Source organism: Sturnira hondurensis, unplaced genomic scaffold, assembly GCF_014824575.4.
Source record: "Sturnira hondurensis isolate 20B ecotype Veracruz unplaced genomic scaffold, ASM1482457v3 Scaffold0009733, whole genome shotgun sequence".
NCBI classification, from domain to species: Eukaryota; Metazoa; Chordata; class Mammalia; order Chiroptera; family Phyllostomidae; genus Sturnira; species Sturnira hondurensis.
In genome coordinates, this window is record NW_028082364.1 from 3537279 (window position 1) to 3545106 (window position 7828).

Genomic DNA, 7828 nt, shown 5'->3' on the forward strand with positions numbered 1-7828 from the left:
CGTGGGTGGGGGGCTGGGATCTGTGAGCGCAGATGCCGAAAGCTGAGCCTGAGTTTTATTTACCCTTTTCCTCGGCGTTCTTTTTCGGTACGCAGGCTTTTGCTCCCACAGAAATGTCAGTGTGATCAGGCAGATGTCACCGTTCTAAAGAGATCATTTCCAACTTCTACGTGCTCCCCTCGACACCAAAAGGGAGAAGGAAGGGACATACCCGAGAATGACCCCTGCAAGCTACTAAAGCCATGAGGACATGGAAAACTCGTTCTGCAATAAGTGACTCGGGAAGGGAGCTGGTGGCTCCTGACATCCGGGAAACCACATCCAAGGTTTTAGGTGGTTCGTAAAGGACCCAAGGCTCCATGTTGCAATGAACGGAGGCGGAGCGAGCGCTGGGGTTGGAGGGGAAGTGAAGCAGCCCGTGTGGAGGATTTGACCCGCTGCGGGCGGTGGGACGGCCTCCCGGGTTGGGGGTTCTCCGCTCTCCCCACTCTGCAGTGGCAGGGTGCTTTGGTTCTGGAAGAGGGAACGAGCCATTGCTGACCACACCGTCTCGGGCACCTGCTCACATTAGCACGGTTAATACCACCTAAGGTGCAGCGAGTCCTCAGCTGACATCATCGGTAGGTTCTGTCACTTTCAGGGAAGCATGGCGGAAGGAAAGCAGTGTCCCCAGGCGCTCACTGACCTGAATGGGAGCTAAGGCCCCACAGCATGTCATCAGCACAGTGAAGCGACACCGAACGAGACCACGTTATTTGAGGGCTTGCGGAGCTGAACAGAACACAGAACGGTCTCACAGAGCAGCCGGGGGCCTGGCAAGGTGCACACCCGGTACGTGGTGAAGCCCGAATTCCAGTCTCCACCTTCAAACACCGAAGCCTTCCCCTGTCCACCTCGCTGCCCCTGGGGTGGCAAACGACAGATGGGTTTGTCTTTAAAACAACAGTTCTGTAAACCTAATCTGGGCGCGAGCTGTGGTAGTAGAAGTTCTGGAGATTGGTCGACGAGACAGTTTGCTGGAGAGCACGTGGGTTTGCATGGAGTCCACACTCGAGGTCGCTTGCTCCCTAGGAACTGGCTCTTGGTTATGGTGTTGGCTCGTTTGCTCAAGGTTGTAGACCTGGCTGGCAGGAGTTGGGGAGGGGCTGTCAGATGGCAGCTCTTTGGTCCCTCGTGCCCTGGTGGCCCCGGTCTACCTCGACTGTCCTCGTCTGCCTCACGGGTCTCCCTTCCATGTGGGCCTGTGGTTCTGCAACCAGCCTTGAGCGTACATTTCCAGGAGCAGGAAGTTTCAATGTCATTTCTGGTCAATGCGAGGAACTACTTAGTGCCTATCTTCGACTTCACCACCCGAGAGAGAGACATCGATTGGGGGCGGGGAGCTAGTACTGTGAACCCCAAAACTCCAGATACCACCAGTTCTGGGAATGAGAATAATAATACTCACCACCGCCGCCACCTCTCACGGACGGAGTGAGTACCAGGCACCAGGGCCTCACGCTACAGCTTCCCTTTCAGCCTCCCCCCTCCCGCTGTGGGTCAGGGGTGTCAGGGGGCTCGTTTGAAGGTCGCCAAGATTCAGAACCGCTGAACCAGGATTTGAACACAGGCCCATGGGAGTTACACAAAGGGTGTGTACGGTCTTACAGACCCATCGCAACATCGATCCCTACCCAGGAGTTAGTTCGACCAGTATTCCTTGTGCTCATTATGTTGTTGGGGGGTTGGGAAGTGGACCTACCAACCCATGTCACGTGGGTGCCAAGAAAGAATATCTGGCTGGACAGAAGGAAGGTATGGTGGGTGGGTGGACAGGTTGAGGGGATGGGAGGGTGGATGGAAGGGTGGGTGGGTGGGAAGATCAGCAGGCAGGCAGGCAGATAGACTTAGATACCTCTATACATATATACACGATTTTTTTCAAATTCAACCCCACCAAGGAGAAAGGGTTTCACTTCTTCCTGTAAAACTCATTGAACAGCACATGTGGCGCAGAAACCCAGCCTCTTCTCCCTCATCTCTTCCTTTGGGTCTCTGTACGCTCGTTCTCTGTAATCTCAGAAAAACAACCCTGAAATCCAGACAGGCGGGGAGAGGCGATTTTTCTGGGGTGTCCTGGTAAACTGGAAAACAGCGCTTACTTAGCTTCTGGACCAGAATGTCAGAATCGTTAAAATAAATACTCGCAGAGAACTTCTGTGCCTGATTTTATATATATCAAGAAGGAGAAACAGCGTTACCATGTTTACAGTGCTGGCTCTGGAACCTGCAGCTTCGGTCCCTGCCGTGGGCCCAAGGGCAGTCCCTGAGCAGATGTGACAGGGCGGAGCCTGGAAGAGCCAGCTTGGAATGTTTGGACGTAGATTTGCAGCAAAAATGCCCTGCTGGGGGCAGATACTAAGACCACAGCCAAATGGAGTTATCAGCCGCTACTTCTGCGCCATCCAAAGAGTTCAGATCCGGCAAAGACCGAACATGAAATTCTGAAGCTGGGAGGGTTGCAAACGGGCACTCAGATTTAGTGCCCTGAAGGGGTCCTGCCTCGGTCAGGGTCAGCGGCCCTCCCCTGGGGGTGGGGTGGGGAAAGAGCGTGGGGGCAGAAGGGTGGGTCAAAGGGGAGAGAAGGGAAGTGGAATTCGATGACCCAATGCCGTTCTGTGTCCAGAAGCTGCTAGCCCCTCTCCCTGCACACGCACATCTCCAGGACGCAGGACACGGCCTTCACACTTGACAGTGGCATCTCTCCCGGGGCGCAGCACTGGTGCAGGGCATCAGCAGCCGCCACAAAGGAGGAGAGCTGGAATGTCCCCCGGCTTTCCTTAAACTCACTCTACGTCGTGACACCGTGTCCTCCGCACTCCATGGGGAGGGTGGAGCCCCGTGAGCTTTGGAAGTCGGGGTCTACTCGAGTCTTCACTTGTTTCTGGCAGCAGTCGCCGTGTCTGGGCCGGAGGAAGTCCTTGATACCTGGGAGCCTTGACTGGGAGCGCCATCCAGCTGTGCAGCTGCCAGAATTGCCATCCATGCTCTCGCAAACTGCCAGGCCCTGGGGTGGGAGGGCAGGGGACAGGCAACAGAGTCCCTGCGTGGCAGGCGGCAGCCCTCTGCGCCACTTTCCCGCGTGGCGGTGGCGTTTTCCCTCTGCGATTCCGCCTGCTCAGCCCCATCCAGGCTGTGCACGTCGCCATGGTGACCTGGAAAGCACTGGGACTCCAGGCCCGGTGCCCACGGCCGGTTCTTGCTGTCTGTCTGCTCATTTTAGCATCAGGACGCCTCCACGGTGGTGCAGGACCCTGGGTGAGCACCGGCTCCATGGGGCTGCTCTGGGACTCTGGTTTCCAGGCGACTTTTTAGAGGAACCAAGACTTTTTCTCTTGAGCAAAAGAAGCAAGAAAAGAGGGACAGGAGCTGGAAATGAGGCCTTGAGCCCCTCAGCAGACGGTTCGTTGATGCTGCCTTTTAGGAAACAGATTTTCAGTCTAGCACAGTCGGGCTGTGCCCCAAACACAGCGATCACTGGCGTTGGGGACGCCCAGGATTTCTGTCCCTTTGCCACCTCTGGCTGAGTGACTTTGACCATGTCAATCGTCTCATCCGTTGAGCAAATAGTAATCTCTCCATCATTGGATTGAGGTAAGGAGGACATGAGGCAATCAGGAGAAAAACACTTGACCGTGAACATTAGTGACCCCCGTTATCATCACCATTATCGTCCCAGATCCGGCCATTAACTGGCCGCAACTACCCCAGGGAAGTCCCTTCTGTTCTAAGATACTACCTATGTCACCCAACCCCCACCCCACTGTCTGTAGGGAGGGAACAATGACCCTCAGCTCCCAGGACCGTGGTCAGGATCAAGTTGAGTGAATGCCTTGTGCTCTGCGGGGCTGTAGGAAGCAGAGCCTGCTGGCCCGTGCTGCAGTTCCCCTCCCCCCACTGCACCTAGCATGGAACAGCCCCCTGGCTCTGCCTTTCCCTGGCTGAAACCGTCCATCTGCTTCCCATGTTGCCCCAGGCCCCTGGGAGGCCCTGTGAGACCGGCCTGGGCCTGGGCCTGGGCCTGGGCCTGGGCCTGGGCCCGGGCCCACCTGCCCCACCTGCTCCCCCCTCCCCCCTCCCCACTGCATGCCAGCCACTTTGGGAGCCTCTTTCCTTTCCTGGAATACAAGCCCCTTTGCAGGGGCAGGGTCTCCTCACCTGTTCTTCCCTCCGTGAAAAATTACCTGCTACCCTGCTCCCTTGTCCCCGAGCCCCCCTCCCTTTCCAACTGAATTTCAGAACTCATTCAGGGCTCCTCATTCATCCTTTGGGACTTAGCTCAGAAGGGACCTCCTCCAGGAAGACTTCCTGGATCACTCTTTGCACAGCCCCCCTCTGCCACGCCCATCAGACCATTATCACCACGGGTTTGTTATGAGAAGCACCCCTTCGGCCTGGCACTTTACAGTGAAATCATGGCTACAAGCAGTTTCTTTGTCCAATCTCTCGGGTGCGGGGGTGGGGGGGGGTGGACACGAACATTGTCTCACTCATACTCATGTCCTCCGGACCTGTCATGTGCCTTTCACATCATAAGTGCTTAATAAATGTTTGCTGAATGGGTGACTCACAGGACCCGGATGCTACTTCCCTTTCCTAGCCCTGCTCTCAAAACCGCCACTGAGGGCATGGCCCAGAGCTTGAGGACAAGGGGCTGACAGCTGATGGGGCCCAAGGGGCAGGTCTTGTGCGAGAGGAACAGAGAACGGATGCCTGGTAAAGGCACGTGGAGCCCTCCAAGACTCGTGGGCACCAGGCTCAGATCCTGGGGAGGTGGTTCACAGGCAGGTTGTGATTCTGTACAGCTGGGAACCTGAGACTCTGCATTTCTGACAAACTCCCAGGTGAACGCAAGACACTCAGACCATGCTGGCAAGTGAGAACTGAGTCCTTAGGAAAGCCTTAGTTTTGGAGTGTGGGGGTGTCGAGGACGGTGAGCATAGGTGCTGAGAGAGCAGAGCCTGGCTGGGTTGTCAGTGCACCCCCCAAACTGTAAGCTACTGGGATCCCAGGAGGCAGGGGCAGGGGTTGGGGGAGGAGCAAAGAGCTGGGTCCTTCCGCTACCCCAGCAGACCAGCCAGAGAGAGCAAGAGGCTGCAATAGACTTTTAGAATTTTCCTTTGTCCCGGAGGGCGAATTCTATCCAGAAGTTTGCTTGCTCATTTATGCATTTCTTCAACAAATATTTACACAGCATTGGGACCTGAGGTTACTGTGGGGATGAGATGAAGTCTCTGTCCTCCCGGGACTGACTGGAGAAGGGCCTGGGTTGGAGCCCTCTGAGGTGTACCTCAGAGGTACACCTGCGTGCGTGCACGAGTGGGATTTCGGTGAGACCCTGTCCTGTTCGCACGTACGTGCAGAGGGGAAGTCAGACTAACGACAAGCAAGTACACGCAGACAAGAATGTGTCAGTGCGGGGTGTCGTGAGGAAAAAGACGCTAATCTGGTGGAGACTGGGAGTAGGGCTGCTTTGGCTGGGACCTCAGAGAAGTGGCTTTGACAGGGGAGATTTAAGGGGGGGATCTGAGTAACAAGAGAAGAACAAGACAGGCCGAAATCCGAGGGAAAAGTATTCCGGGAAGAGGGAACAGCATGTGCAATAGTGCTGAGGCAAGACTGAGTTTGACGCATTCGAGGAAGAGCAGGGTAGCTGGGCACAGCCAGTAGCGAGGGGGAGGGGTCCTGGATGGGCTCAGAGAGGTACAGGGGCCTCATTAGCCAGGGTAGAGACCTCGGGTTTTATTTTAAATTCGATGGAGAGCCACTGCAGAGTAGCCGCAGGGAAGGGACGTGAATTGATTGCAGTCACCCTGGAAACCGTGTGTGGACGAGCTGAGCAGCCACGTACAGGGGATGGCAGTGGTCTTGGTGAACGACGACGGTGGACTGTGGTGGCTTGGGCCAGGATGATGGCGGTGAAATGGAGAGGGGCAGGCACCTCAGGGCTCCATGTTGGAACAAGCATGGGGAGTGAGGAAGACACAGGAAGACCACTTGGGTTTGGCAAAACCCCACATGCTCCGCCCTTTCTGGAGGAAACACAGTTCACCACGCAGTACACGTCCCGTTTCTTGTAGCAAGCACTTCGGCAGAGGTTCAGCTTCACGGGAACGGGGGGGGGGGGGGGTGGGGTGGGGAAACAAGGCCTGTTCTAACCTAGACACGCAGAGCCTTCAAAAGGAGGGTGTGGGGTGTATTAGGGAGGCTGCTACCTCACCCCTCTTTCCGCCTTTGTTGAAATTCTTTGCTTATTTGAATGGCACGAGAGATCCCGCTTTTAGGAGGGATGAGTGGTAGGTGCGTTAAGATGCGATAGCAGGCCCTCTAGTTCTGACGAAGCATCATTCTAATCTGGAGGAGGCTTCTGGAAGGAAGACGGGATAGAGGGGCTGTGTGGACCACCTTAGAGATGGGGCCCAAACACCAGGAGGCCAGGCAGGCCTGAATGTGTGTGTTTGTTTAGTGGCTCTGAGGCAGCAGGGGAGGGGTGAAATGATCCATTCCCTGCCACCAGGTCTGAGGATTCTCAGTTCCCCAGAGGGTGGCTTCCTCCCATCCACTCAGTCCCAACAAAGTCAGTGTCGGACTAGGTCCCCTGGAGCCCAAGGTCCCCTCATCTCACCAAGAGCAGAAAATGGAGAGTGTGGTATTTCCTCCAGGTTAGACAATGGCCCCGACACCCCCTGACAGGTGTGCCCACAGACCTGAGCCGTCCTCTGCCTTTCTGCTCGGGTCCCACGCTCACACTCTCTGGCTGTCACGCACAGAGACTCCGGCGGTAAAATGTAGGTCCCGTTCTCATCACAGGAAGAGAGAAGGTGTGACCATGTGAGGTGGTGGATNTTCTCAGTTCCCCAGAGGGTGGCTTCCTCCCATCCACTCAGTCCCAACAAAGTCAGTGTCGGACTAGGTCCCCTGGAGCCCAAGGTCCCCTCATCTCACCAAGAGCAGAAAATGGAGAGTGTGGTATTTCCTCCAGGTTAGACAATGGCCCCGACACCCCGACAGGTGTGCCCACAGACCTGAGCCGTCCTCTGCCTTTCTGCTCGGGTCCCACGCTCACACTCTCTGGCTGTCACGCACAGAGACTCCGGCGGTAAAATGTGGGTCCCGTTCTCATCACAGGAAGAGAGAAGGTGTGACCATGTGAGGTGGTGGATATTCATGATTCTTACTGTGCTGATCATTTCCAAATACACATAAATACTGAATCATTATGTTATACACCTGAAACTAATGTCATATGTCAATGATTCTTCAGTATAAAACCACCCTATCCTCCCATCGTTTCTTGAGAAAAGCATCATTCAGTGACTTTGTGTTTTGTGAGTTAATGGTATTCATTTGTTTAATGTTAGCATTGAAAATATATCACAATTTCTTCACTTAAAAATACGCTTCCCCTCCCACTGCCCAATCATGGGATTGGTCTGGGCCACTTCCATCTCGGACAGGCCCTGGGGTCAGCGTCTTGAAAGCTGAGGTCTGAAAGTTGAGGTCGGCTAGCAGCAAGGACCATTCCAGCCCCCGCCCCCTTGGACTCGGTCCCCTTTCTCTGCTCAAGAACGCGGTGGAAGCTGCCAGAAGCATGCGGCAGAACCAGTGGGGGTGAAGGCTCAGCATCTCAGCACCGATGAGGTGGGAAGGCCGTTTTCTGACAGTCCTCTGTGGCCATCTCCTGCGGACCGTACTTCCCCATCCGTGCCTGCTGCCGGCCAGATGGAGTTCATGGCTGGAACACACATCCTTGGGTTTCCCTCTCTGCCCCTGCAGCTGTTTGACTGCG